Raw genomic sequence first — 13,290 nt, 5'->3', positions numbered from 1 at the left:
TAGCGTAGTAAAATTACATATAAAAAACAGTTACCAAGCAAGAATTGTAGTTATAATATTTATAATATTTAGTGTTATAATATTTAGTATTATAATATTTAGTCCATTTACATTGCCATCAATCTGTGTCATTACTCTAATTGTATCTAGACTTGGCTATCACTTTTCAAGTTGTGCTTTTCTAATCCATTAATATGTGTCTTAAAATAGGCCAAATATTGTGTGCATTGAGAGAGTTACAGTTACTGGCACACAACCAAGCACTATACAATATAAAAAAATTATTCTAGAAGTATTTCTGCATAGGGAAAATAGGTGCATGGAAGAGAGTTGTTTGGCTTTCTTAAAGCAAAGTTCACATACTCTTACTCTTACTTCATTACTGAGATACTTACTCTTAGTTCATTACAATCTACCCTGAGTCTATTTAGTTAGTAGGCATAGCTAAGATGCTGTGGGAATTGAGTTTTAGTTTCTCATATAAAATCATCAAAACACTGAATATATTATCTGAAAAATTATAAATTTGAATAGTAATAGCCAAGTTACCTTATGCAAAGGAAGTGTTTCTCTTTCAGAACGTGCTTCAAAGTATTAAAGTTCTAGTTTCCTTAGTTATGAATTTATTATCACACATCACAAAATCAAAGAAGCATATATTTAATACTGTTTGCACCTATACACATTTTAAACAGTAATGCTCACTTGTTTTTTTTCAATATAAGTAAAATTGTGCAAAGGCAGATTTTATTTTCACATGGCTGAGAAATGTCTAATAAAAATATCAGGATGCTTTATAACATGATTCCTATTACTTTTTCTGCTGTTGTTCATCATAAAATGAGACCTTCACTTTGCAGATTAAGAAGTAGATAGAAAAATACTGTGTGTTCTGGGGAAAGTTACTACTTCAGTTTTATATGCTATTTTGTCTTTAGAGTTCTTTGAGATTTTATTGTGCTTTTCTTTTATGAAAGAAATAGAATCGGTTCTATGTTTCTCTGATACTTCAAGGACGTCTGTGTTGCCTGAGATTAAACTGTTGGTAGAGAGGTGATTTTATGTATGTACATGTGTGCATGTATGTGAGTGCATGTGTTTGTGTATGTGAAGGTGTGTGTATGTGTGTGTTTATATCAGATAGAAAGGATACAGATAAATGATGGACCTCTTGTGAAGGGAGTCATTTTACACTGAACGGAAATGGTACTCCTTTGAAAATGGATTGAAGGAAAGAAGAAGAGTGGCTATATTTAGAATTTAAGAATGATGTCACTAAAACCAACATGATAAATTGCAAATGTTTATTAAATCTAGGCTGTATACTTAAATGAAGCTTGTTTTATTATTTTTCCATCTTCTGTACATTGGAATTTTGACAGATTTATCACACTGCTGCACTCTCAAAAATATATAACCCAGAAACTGACAAAGAAAGATGTGCTTCTATGTTTATTGCTGCTTTAGTCAGAATAGCTTTGAAAGGGAAACACCCAAGATGTCCACCACTAAGAAAGAATAGAAAGTGTGGCTAATGGACTCAATGGAATTTTATTCATCCATAAAGAATGAAGCCATGCTAGTTTCCATAAACAGGATACAACTGGAAATTCTTAAGTGAAGCCACCTATTTTCCAAAAGGCAAATACTGTTTTATCACAGATGCAGACCCTAGATTTTAAGTTTCGTTTGTGTATATGCATGCATGTAGATGTATGTTTAAGTCATGAAACTATCAAGGAGACTGACCCTTAGAAGAGTAAAAGACATTTATGTCGAGTGGAGCGAGGGTAATGGACTGTGTGTAGCATGAACAAAGACTGGAGGCTACTGAAGGAATGAGGGGCGCTGAATGAAGGTTTAGAAAGATGGGGGCTGATTTAGGTCAGCATAGACAAAGTTCAATAAGATGCAGTCATGGTACCCATTACCTCATATGATAATCTTAAAATAAGATAATAAAAATAAATTAACATAAAATAAAAATATACAATTCAAGTAATAAATAATTTTTGTAAATAATATACTTGCTGTTATGGGGGCTGGGCTCACGTCTCCAAAATACATAATTTTATACAGACTCTAAGTCTATGTCTACCTTTGAGTCTATATTTAAGGCAATATAGTGGGAAAGAAAGGAAAGAGGGACTCTGATCAAACTTAAGACACCTACTTCTCTTTCACTACCAGTGAGTGATACATAGTAACCCTCTCACCATCTGCCCTTAGAGGTCAGAGTAGCACACTTTTTGGAACTTGGGTGGCCATAAGTAGTTAAAGAATATGCCTTGAAGCACTTTACCAGGTATCAGAAACATAAAATACAGAAATTATATGTTAGTTGTTAATCATTGGAAGATTTTGATACCATAGTGGAGAGACTCTCTGAGGATCAGTAAGGGGATTTGTGTTCCTCAAGGACACAGACCAATGCAAACACTCTCCTTTCCCATGGCAGTCTATTTGATAAAGTTTACAGTGTGTTTTTTAAGTCTCTTAAATGAGAAATATGGCACATTAATAAGGGATTTCAAAATGAACAAAACAAATAAGAAGAACACACACATATATACATATAGATAGATGATAGATAGATAGATAGATAGATAGATAGATAGATAGATAGATAGATAGATAGACAGATATAGCTAGATGATAGGCAGATAGGTAGGTTGATAAATAGATAAGAGGTATTTATTAGACTGAGTTACAGGATGTGATCAACAGTGGCTGTCTTGTGACAGAAAGATTCATCCAATGATATTAGGGTGGTGCTTTATTCCTGAGAACCCCTGGACAGCTTCTGGTTTTCACTCTATGTTGAAATCCTGAAGACGTTGGATTTAATTCCAGATGCAGCAACAGGACACACAGACTTGTTAGTGAACATGTGGGCAGGAGGGCAATGAGCAAAGCTCCCATATTTCATGGACTTTTATCTGGGCCACCATAGGTGTTTCTGCTCCAAATAATCTGGTTAAGAAAATTTCTCCCAGGATGCTCAGCAGCTTGGATCCCAGTAAATCCCACATGTGGTCAGGATGATAACTAAGATTAGCCATCACAAACACTTATTAGCTTATATAATATGTGTCATTAAGCTAGGATAGTGTTAAAACTAATCATAGAGTATTGAGCTGACACCATTCATTTTTATTTAAGTATTGTTGCATCTACATCCTAATCCTTCATTTCTCCTTAAGAGAGGAGAGGTCATCTTAAGAGTTTTGGGTTGCAATCCACAAGGACAAGGTAAAGAAAGAAACATATACTAAATGTACAGATCAGAAGTGAATGGTAAATTACAGATTTCAAGCTGGTAAAGGGGTGATGTAGATAAAGCAGAAAACACTGTGATGTTCCTATTTTATCTTAAAGCATAGCCTAATTTCATGTTCTTGCTTTCCTGCTTTCTTTTATAACACTTAGAACCATTTACCTTAGAGATGTGCTTAATTTTAATTTCATTGATTAATATATAAACTCCAGTAAAAACAAGAAATTTTTAATCTAATTTTCTAAATAAACATTCTTATTTTGTATTTTCCAAAATGAAAGCTGGGTGTAGGCAAAACCACCACATTGGGCACCATATGTAGTGAGGAGCTGCTGGCAGGCCTGCTTTTCGTCCCACCCGGCTCCCGCACGGCTAGCTTAGCCCCAGAAATAGCAACACACAAATTGTATTCATTTAAACACTGCCTGGTCCATTATCTCTAGAGAGTTAGTTACTGGCTGACTCTCACATCTTGATTAACCCATTTCTAATAATCTGTGTACCACCACAAGGTGGTAGCTTACAGGAAAAGATTCAGCATGTCTGACCTGGTGGCTGGCTCCATGGCATCTGCCTCATTGCCCTCTTCCCAGCATTCTGTTCTGTTTATTCCACCTACCTAATTTTCTGTCCTATCAGAGGGACAAGGCAGTCTCTTTATTAACCAATGAAATAACACATAACAGAAGGCCCACCTACATCATTTCCCCTTTTTCTATTTAAAAAAAGAAAAGCTTTCACTTTAACATAGTAAAATTACATATAACAAAACAGTTATCAAGTAAGAATTACAGTTACAATATTTATATCTATTTTATCTTTATCATAATAATGGAAAACTATAACTATAACTAACCATTCTTCAACTCCATCAAAGACTCCAGAAGGATATAATATTACCTAAGTAAACAAGAAGTAAGCAACTTCCAAAACTCTAGAAATGACAGAGACATCTTGCTGTCTGGACAGTCACCCAAAGTTCTTCTGTACAGTTGGGGCATCCATCTTCGCCCTACAGGCCCGTAGTATCCAGAGACATTTCCATGAAGCAGGAAATTTCAAAGGCAGTTCAGTCACTATCTGCTGTGTCCTGCAGAATGTCTCGCAGACTCTTTCATGAATCAGGAACCCCAAAAGATCATCTTACCTTTAGGCAAGTTCAGCAGTCCTCTCTCTTCAGGTTCTCTGTGTACAGTTTATGCATCAGTCCAGGCAAGAGCAGTTTCTTGCCCAAATGACTAACTGACTTCATAAGGAGCCTCTTCAATGCCCATCTTTCTCTTGAAGTAGAATGGTGCTGCCAGGAGCAGACATGTCTCATTATCACGAAAAGTTCTAAGTTATTAAAACATTAAATACCATGTTCTGTAGTCTTTGAAAGATATGAAGAATGCCTATCTGAAATATATCTAAGCACATCTAGAAAATCAAACTAGCATTACTACAAGCTTGACTATTATCAATGATTATCCATTAACAACCTATATTTTTAATTATACATTGCATTTTTAAATGAACTACACAGTCACAATACCTCAATCAAGATCATAAATATATATATACATATAATAAAATTGACCTTAAAATCCATACCAATGAAATTATTCATATCTATATCCTACCCCCCTTTAAATGTAAAAGAACATTTATAAACAATATTTGGGAATATGAGCGTAGTTATTTCTCTCCAAACTTCTTCCTGCTGTATAGGGGCACTGTTAATCAGGTCTTTCATGGTATAACCTGTCTGCCAGGTTCATCTCAGTTGGCAATTGAATGAAGTAATTTTTTGAGGATGTTCACAACAACCTTTCAGGAGGGCATGGTCTATCATACGATATTGGGATAGAAGCAATCTACAGGGTCATCCTCTGTGAAAACAAAAGAACTTTTCCAAACATCATAACCTTAGATCCAAATTTTGAAGTCAAGGTATTTTCAACATATTTATCTTGGATCAGTTCAGCAGCTTTTATAAACAAATATTTTTTAGCAGCTGTTGCTCCTTCCTCAGCATTCAAACAATTCAAAGAGAACATAATAGCATACAGTATCAAGATTCTCTGTGTATTTTCCATCTTTATGCGGCTTTATTTTAACCTCTATTTCTTTTATTTTTACTTTTACTTTTTGAGACAGGTTCTCTGTATACCTTTGTCCTGGAATAAATCTATAGACCAGGCTGTCCTTGAATTCACAGAGATCCCTCTGTCTCAGCCTCCCCAGTGCTGGGATTAAAGGTGTTTGCTACCACACCTTGAACTCACAGTGACCTGTCTGTTCTGCCTCCCAGGCATTGGGATTAAAGGTGTGTGCTACCACACCTTGAAGTCACAGAGGTCAATATACCTCTGCCCCTTGAAGTCACAGTGGTCAATGTACCTCTGCCTCCCAAGTGTTGGGTTTAAAGGTGTGTACCACCATACTCAACTACTCTCTTTTTTAACTTTAAGAACTTTAACTTTTAGCCTGCATATATTTTTAACACACTGTAAACCATTTAGAGGTTTTTTTTCTTCTTTGAATCTCTTTTTTACTGTATATCTCTCTTTTTCTGACTTATATGAGTCTTTAAGGAGAGGATGAAAGCCATGGCTTTGACGGCCAGCCCATTCCTTAGCTTTCCAGCCTCATGACAGAGGTGCCACCAGAACCATTTTTATCGTCACAACTCTACAGTGTTTCAAGGTCCTTGCCAGCAAGTAAGCTGCAGTATTCTGCTCACAGACCACACTCATTTGGACTGCCTGCCTGAAAGAGTCAGAGTTTGTCCTGGCAGGACAGCCCAGAAAGCCAGCATTTTAAAACAGCGCAATGTTTTTCCTGCTACTGCTGAAAACCAAAAAGCATGCATTCAACTTTTTACCAACACCGTTTAAGTGTTTCGTGGCAGGACCTCTTAATGTGCTACAAAGTTTTGCAGCTAAAGCTGTGTCAGGAAGCCTCTCTTAGATGAGAGCATTTGCTAGCCTCTAGCAAGCAGAGCAGACCCGAGAAATTGCTGCTACCAAGAAAACATGCTTTTCTCTTTCCCAAACTTTCTCAGGCTTTCTGTGGATTCAGTTATCCACGTCTGGGCACCATATGTAGCATGAGGGCTGGCTAGTTGGGGTTTCTGTCCTGCACGGTACCCCACAGCCAGCAATTTCCAAAGAAAATAACACAAGAGTCTACATTACGTTATAAACTGATTGGCCCATTAGCTCAGGTTTCTTGTTAACTCTTATAGCTTGTATTAACCCATTATTCTCATCTATGTTAGCCATATGGCTTGGTACCTTTTTCAGCTGTCAGCTCACATGTTGCGTCTTTGGTGGTCTGGGCAGGGGTATCAAGGATTTCTTAGGATACACTCATGGATATACTACAAGGTAAACAGACACTGTGGTCTTTCATTCTGCCAAAGGATTAAAGAAACCAGTAGTTCAATTGCAGCTACCACAGGAGAGAGTGAACCTTCACTGCTCACAGTAAGCACACTGTCCAATCTGGATAAGCATGACAAAAGGAAAAGTGACTGCTGAACCTTGACAAGACAGGATAAAACAGTCTTGAATTTTCCTGCTTCTGAAAATAGTTTGTCAAATTTTCTAGGCTTATAGTCAAAGTTGGTTGCCCCAATGATGCAAGGCATCTTTGAGTGACTGTCCAGGCAGCCAGTGGTCTCTGTCATTTCTTGCATCTTCTGTAAGTCACTTGCTTGCACTTCCTGCTTACTCAGGTAATATTATTTTTCTTCTCAGGTCTTTGATGAAATTAAAGACTAGATGGTCACAGTTACTATCCTCTATTACCTTAGCAAAGACATACTAGGTACAGGACTTACATTCTTCTGAACAGAAGAGCTATTGGAATAATCTCTGTAATTTACCATTCACCTATGATTTGTACATTTAGTATGTGTTTCTTACTTGATCTTGTCCTTGTTGGTTGTAGTTCTTTTTTGTGTATGTTATTACCCTCTCTTTACCCTGGAGAATACTTGACAATAGTTATTATTGTATACCATTTTGTAAATAGATTTGGAACGTTATTTAGTCAAAATGGGGAAGTGTGGTGGGTATTCATGCCTCTGACCTTGGGCTATTCGACCCAATAGAGGCAGTACTTCTTGTCTGCTGATATGACCTCTTAAAAGGGAAAAGGAGATGATTACTTGCTTTCTCCTGTAGTGGGTGGAAATCAAACTACTGGTTCCATTAACCCCCGGGCAGAACGGAGGACCATGGTGGCTATTTACTTTGTTGTGTATAATAAATCCTTGATAGCCCGTTAAATGGGATCTTGTGGTTTCACCAACAGATGGAATATACTTTAGTGATAAATTCCTGTTTCTTCTACTAATTTAACCCCAAATACATGTATATTTCAAAAGAGTATGTGTATATGTGATTTTAGCAAATTACACTATATTTACTTTGTAGTATATAAAATAAGCAAAGTTATAAATTACACTTCCTAGGTGTCTGTGGCATTAAAATACAGCATATTTTACTTGCAAGGGGATTTTTATTCCAAACAGGTATTAAACATGACAATCTGACAATATATTCTTGGGATGCTGTCATATCTAGTTTCAGACCAGCTGACAAGACCTCAGTTGGCCTCTACAAGTCGGTTAAGAGCATTTCTGAAACCATCCTATTGGCCATGTTCCAGCTGTCACTTGGAAAAAATATGATCAACTGAGATCTGTCTGTGCAGCAGAAAGCCAGTCATATCACTCACTCCAATAGAGCTTTTGTGGGGAAAAGGCCTTATCAAATTCCTTGGACATGAAGTTACTGTTGGAGCCATTGTATATCCAAACTATTCCGTCACTAGGCAAGAAGCTGCAGCTTTTAAAAGGTCACAATGTACTAATAATGATCTAAACCATGCTGTTTTTGTTGGAAAGAGAAGTGGAAATGGTTACACAGTAATACTTTTTAAACTCTGCCCTTACCTCTTTCAGTAGTGTTAAACTGTATGCTGTTTTAAGTAAAATACAACACCCTGATGTAACCTGATCTAATTACTGACACATAGGTAAGAGACTAGCAATAAGCTTAACCCCATCATGAACTTGTTATATCCACAGTGTAGGATTCAAGTCATAGAAATGGAAATGTGTGCAAAGGGCTTGGGGATCTGTGTGTGTGTGTGTGTGTGTGTGTACATATGTGTGTATGTGTATATATATATATATATATATATATATATATATATATATATATATATAAATGAGGCATTCATAGATATATATGTCTCATAAAGAGCAGTCCACTTGGTTAATAATGGAGAAAAAGTTGTATTCATTCCTCTTTGTTGATCATATAGAGAAAATATGTTTTAAATGAAGCACGCCCTGCTAGCAGATACCACTTTACTTGAATCCTAAAGGAAGTTCAGAAGATGAATCTTAAAACTAAAATAAATGGGAGGGTTTTCAGTATTATGTCTACAACATAAAACGAAGCTTTAGAGAAAGTGGAAGAACTTAAATGCAATAATAGAATTACACTTTATTCAACATGTACTAGCATACGTTTTAGTTATTTCAACTCATTATCTACCTGTAACGTCAAAGATCTTATCCAAACTGTCAAAGCTCCTAAGTCAGTTCATAGATGCAGCTACTTTTAACATATGGATTTCCATAAAAGTTTTAATCATCATTCCCCTGCATGCCATTATGAAAAGCATGCTACTCTCCATGGTATGGAGGGCAGGCAATCCAAAGCTCTTGTTCAGACACACTTTGGGGTAAGTTCCACCCTTGCTCCTTCGAGCGCTGGGAGTGGCCTGTTCTAGTGGAATGCAAACTTGTGACTTCTCATAGTGACAAAAGAGCTGGGAATGTTACAACTGTGATCCAGAATACATGGAGTGACATGCTAAATTCTCTTTGTGAAGCTTCATTTGATGCATAGGAAGTGTTTAACATGGTTTCTATAATATTATTAAACATTCTCTTCACCAGAAGACAAGAGGGGAACAATGTCTTTAAGTAAGTTATGTTTTAAAATGTCTAATGACTTATCTCCTCTTCACTTTACCTTAGCTCTGAAAAATCTTTAATATCACATTAAGAATTTTTTGTCATAAAATCCATTAAGTAGAATTAGCATTTACTAATGTTAACCAATGTATATAATTGTGGTACCCGAAGTCAGAGGATGCTCATTAAGATGCTTTAGTGATTTGCAACACTCATCCCACTTTGAAAGCCTCAGATGTGCTTATTACTCATGACCTATTCATTTTGGAGTTAAGAAAAAGTAGAACTCTTCTCTAGAGTCAGAAATATTTGGGAACATAGCTGAATAATATATTAGAAGGATATATTCCAGTGTTAAGTATATTTGGTAGAGTAATCATAACTCTATGCACAAAGTATGCAAATAAGAATGTAGGTTTTGTATCTGAAAAATGTAAGTTATGAGATCATATGCTTTATGCTAAAAATGTGGATACATTTTTAGATATTGTCTATTACTGGTGTTCCAGAAAACATATTTCTTTGTATTTCATTGTAAGACTTTATTTCACTTAAAAATAGTTTACTTCAGTTATTTAAACCTTGGCATAATAATGGGCATGCCAACATTCTTTCTTTGTAAATCAAGAAAAAAGTGAAAAAGTCCATAATTTGGCAAATTTATCTTACTATTAAGCAGTGTCCTGCTGTATTATTAGAGACATTAGCCTCTTCAACTACATACATGTCTAACTTTTATGTTATTTAAATCTCTAATTAAAATACTTTTATTGAATGTCTTTTCTTAAACCTGGTATGACTTTTAAACATATCAAGTTCATGTTTGTGCATTTTGGGAAATACACATGAATTAGAGAGCAAATGCATGTCACTGATACTGTGAAGCTCCTAAGTGGCCCACACTAGCAGTCTCTGGGATTGCAGTAGAAACACCTTCCCACAGCCATGGCTGGCTGTGTATCTCGGTCTCTCATAATTCTAGGTCTAGGTAGTTTGGAGAAAAGGATTTATCCACATGTTCTACTGTTTCTCTGATTACACTGAGAACATGGTGTTTCTTAGAAAAAAAAACTGATCCAGGAATTATTTAGGAGTATTATTATTGCAATAAATAATTTGTGGATTGTTGGAAAAATCATGTTATCATTTATGTTTCACAGGTGTTTATGTATTTGTATAAGTGGGTAAGCATGAGCCCGAGAGCCAAGAGGTCACTCCAATATTGCGTTCAACCTCGATGTCAGTTTAGAATGAAGAACGTGTGTATAAGTGGGCAAGCATGAGCCACAGAGTCAAGAGGTCACTCCAATATTGCCTTCAATCTCGATGTCAGTTTAGAATGAAGAACGTGTTAAGGAGCAAATGCTCCATCTTTGTTTGTTTGTTTTGTTTGTTTAAAGCCAGCCCAGGAAACAACGTTTGTAAAAAGAACTTCCCTATAGTTTCTTGCACATCAAGGTAGCAGTCTCATTGACTAGCTTTACCAGTTTTGGTCACATTTTTCACACTTGCTCTTTTCCTTGCTTTCTCTCTTTGGTTTTCAAGAAGTTTATGAACACAATTCTGACAGTCGATCCTTTGGTGTATATCCTCAGAATGGAGAAGATGTCGAAGGAATTCAGTACAGTAAGAATTACCGACATAGATCCCCAATTCGGACAGAAATATAAAGTCCTCAGGAGTAGAATGCATGTTTCTACTCCCTCTGCTTTTTGTCAGTCTTAGGAGGTACAATGAATTTAATGACTTTTGCCGTGGAATTATTATGAAACCAGGAAATTAAAAGGCTACCCTGAATCCTGCCATGAACTACCAAGGAGACTGCTTTGACTATCTGACAACAGCTGAGTTTCTAATTACTTTACAGTCTAAGGAGCATCTCTATTCATGAACGACACAAGAAGTTTCCTGGTGGCAGTTCCTATGGCAGATAGTATTTCTATGCCTAAAAATGCAGGGTGTGGGTCACCCTGGCAGAAGTTTTACCATATCTAAACAATTAGCTGCTTTCTTAGCACCTATATTTTTAGTAATGTAACATGTTATATAAGTCTTTAAGTATTCTGTTTAAGTTTTTTGATTTATCTTATCTTATATGTATGACTATGTTTTGCCTACACATATGCATGTACACCGTGTGTGCGTGTGCTGGTCAGAGAGATCTCAGGGGGCATCAGATCTCCTACAAATGATTTATAAATAATTGTGAACCACTATGTTGTGTGGTGAGAACTGAACCTGTACTTTCCTCAGAAACAAATACTCTTTCCTAGTGATCCATCTCTGGAGAAGTGGAGCCCAAACTTCAGAGTAACTTAGTTTTTAATTTTGTTGTTAGTTAGTGGTTTTGCTTCATTTTGTCAATATATGATGTGATTTTATATTTTTGCTTGTCACCTCTCCAAGATGACAACAGTGAAGTTACTAAATTGGCTACAAGTGGTAGATAGTAAAGAGTTCTGATGATTACATATTTCCTATGAAACATGAAAAAGCTTAATCTACATAGGATACTTTTGCTATACTGTGCCTCCCCCACCCCTTGTCACTGACAGCGTTATCAGCCTCATGAACATGTGAAGTGGGATCAAAGGATGCCTTGAGATAGTGGGTGGTTACCCAGCTTATTGAGTGCTAATATTAAAGCTGATAATGACTTTAAAGCTACCTAACCCTTGTGTTCCCCCCCCCCACGTCATCTATTTTCCTTTTCTTTTTCAGGTTACCTCTAATGGTCACTCAGAAAGCATTTAATGAAAAAGTGCTCCATAAAGGTAGGAAAAAACTTTTTTATTATAAATTTGTTTTAATTATTTCAAAATATACCGTCATCATTAGATGTAGGTAGGACTGATGCTGCTTGATGTCAATGGCATGCAGTATCTCTGCCTAATTGCTAACTTGACTTCGTCATGGTGTTTGTCAGTTTGAATATTTTTCTGCTGTATTTGTTTGTTTTACTGAAAACATCATTGCATTTTATATATGTAGACATTTCTTTCATTACATTCTCCATGACTTTATAATAACTTGAACACACTATATATAATTTCCATCCTTCAGGAAGCTTCACAGAAAGACAGACAGTGATATTGATTACATCTTCTGTTCAATAATTGTATATTTTTATTGCTTTTCTATGCCTATACATTTTAAGTAAATAGAATAAACATTTAACACACAAATCCTAGTTGTGAACAATTTAACAATATAAATGTTAATTTGGAATGATTTTCTTCAGTATTTACTTTGCTTAAAAGTACTGAAAATGCAGCTCTTATTTGGCTAGGACGTACATGAAGATAAATTTAGAGTTTCTAGTCTAGTAACTACTTCTCTGATAATAACTTAATTGTAGCCATTTCAAACCAAATTGGTTAATTGTGGTGAATCATATGCAGATTGCTCAGCTGTGGGTCAGCCCCCACTCCCACACTCTAGAACCTCCTTTCTAATTCAGGACAGGCTGCTTCATGCCTCACAGCACAGAACAGTACAGATCAGAGACCTTGGATAAAACCAAACAGTAACATAAAAGTTAACAGTGCTCCAAGAGTCAGAATGTTCCCGTAAAAAGGGAAGATAGACTGTATTGATTTAGAGCTGGCTTAATGATTCCTTAGCTTTCTTATGTTGTTGGGGAGAACTTTACTCACTTGCCAAGATTTGTGGCCTCCAAATCATGGCCTGTATGGTGATGTTTCCTCATTTGTAAAGTACATGTGCTACATCATTCATGGCAATTCATTGAACTGAAATGAAGATCGAATTAAAACAAACAAAGAGAGGTTGGGGAACACTTCTTAGGCCCATGTGGAAATAGGGTACTGGTTCTTTCGGTGCTTGGAATGAAAGATAGAGGAGTTGATTCCAGAGAATCATGTACAGGGCCATCTGAGGAGTTGATGGGAGAACACCATGTGCAGGCCATGCTGAAGCAGTCTGGGCGCAGGTACAGAAACAGGAACTCAGAGCTTCTGCTTCCTAGCTGTCGTGTGCAGGACTGGCTACAGGTGTCTCTGTACAGAAGCAT

General features: G+C 36.3%; 1 long non-coding RNA gene across 4 annotated transcripts in view; it reads left to right on the top strand.

The window, feature by feature from the left end:
* The window catches only part of LOC125392952 (uncharacterized), a 381,816-nt gene that overhangs the window by 222,035 nt on the left and 146,491 nt on the right, over nucleotides 1-13,290 (top strand). For all 4 annotated transcript variants that reach the window (XR_015735775.1, XR_015000619.2, XR_015000628.2 and 1 more), the window contains one exon: nucleotides 11,979-12,031. This is a non-coding gene — a long non-coding RNA (uncharacterized LOC125392952). The remainder of the gene's footprint in view (nucleotides 1-11,978; nucleotides 12,032-13,290) is intronic.

This window comes from Myodes glareolus, chromosome 2 (genome assembly GCF_982192425.1).
Source record: "Myodes glareolus chromosome 2, mMyoGla1.1, whole genome shotgun sequence".
Lineage (NCBI taxonomy): Eukaryota > Metazoa > Chordata > Mammalia > Rodentia > Cricetidae > Myodes > Myodes glareolus.
The sequence above is the reverse complement of the archived record's forward strand: the minus strand, read 5'-3'. Positions and strand labels throughout refer to the sequence as shown.